Here is a 1193-nt window from a genome sequence, read left to right as displayed (position 1 = left end):
TGGAGGAGGTGGAGGAGGAGGAGGGGAGGAGGAGGAGGAGGAGAAGGAGGAGAACAAAGAAAAAAGGGAAGAGGGTGAGCAGGAACAATATGATATTATAAGAGGGAGAAGAGGGAAGGAAGAGAGAACATTATCGCACACTGGGCCTCGGATTCCTTTTCACCTCCCAAAATCCCAGAATTCCCCTCGTTGGCCACCCTGTCTCTCACCTGGCCACCCTGAACCCTGTTCCTGAAATGGAATTATGTCGACTTTTTAACCCTATCCGAACACCTGGGGTCATTTTGTACAACCGGGGTTGTATTCTTCACATTTTAGAATACTTCCTGCGCGAAGATCTCTTTAAAACTTTTCAGCATATATTTTTTAAAAATCATTTTGACAGACTGCTATTCAAAGCGTATGGATCGGATTAACGAGTAAATTTCCTCTTTGGAAAGTGTTGGCACAGAGTTCCCCACGTCGTATGGATACGAAAGGAAAATACGACGTACAGATAGGGTTAAAGAAATGTATAATACAGTCGAAACTGTCCAAGACGACCACCTCTTGTAGAGGAGAAAAGTAGTTGTCTTTGACAGGTGGACGTCTTTGAAAGTGTCCTTATAATATCTTTAAATAAAAAAAATGCAAAGGAAGAAGTGTAGTGGAGAATGGCAATGTGTATACTGTCTTGGACAGGCGGGGGTTATTAGAGCAAGCTTAATTAACTGTTTGTGTGTTTCGAGTAAGAGTAATGACCTATCAATTTGGTACTAATCAGCTATAGTTGTCCATGGCTGGTATATTAGAGGGGGGAAACAAGAGAATTCCCTTTATTCTTTACTTTCTTTCTTTCTTTCTTTCTTTCTTTCTGGGCTTTGTCAATCCACTGCTGGATATAATCCTGCAACAACGACCCCCACTCTATTTTATCAGCTTTTTCCCATGTCCATGTTGTACCTGTCTTCTGTCTGACTGCAGCTTGTCAAGTTTGTTCTGGTTTTCCTTTTCATCTTTTTCCTGTTCCCGGTCTCCCTTCAGTTACCATGTTTCAAATTGACAAGGTATTAAATTGAAAATGAATGGATTTTATAATACGTTAGATTAAAATGTAATAGATATGAAAGGAATTGGATCGATATGCCAATGTTTTGACATTTTATTGAGCTTTTGTAACATTTTAGAATAATCATTAATGCATTGAATTGAAA

Source organism: Aplysia californica, unplaced genomic scaffold (genome assembly GCF_000002075.1).
Source record: "Aplysia californica isolate F4 #8 unplaced genomic scaffold, AplCal3.0 scaffold00901, whole genome shotgun sequence".
Taxonomy (NCBI): domain Eukaryota; kingdom Metazoa; phylum Mollusca; class Gastropoda; order Aplysiida; family Aplysiidae; genus Aplysia; species Aplysia californica.
Note: the sequence above shows the minus strand (reverse complement) of the source record.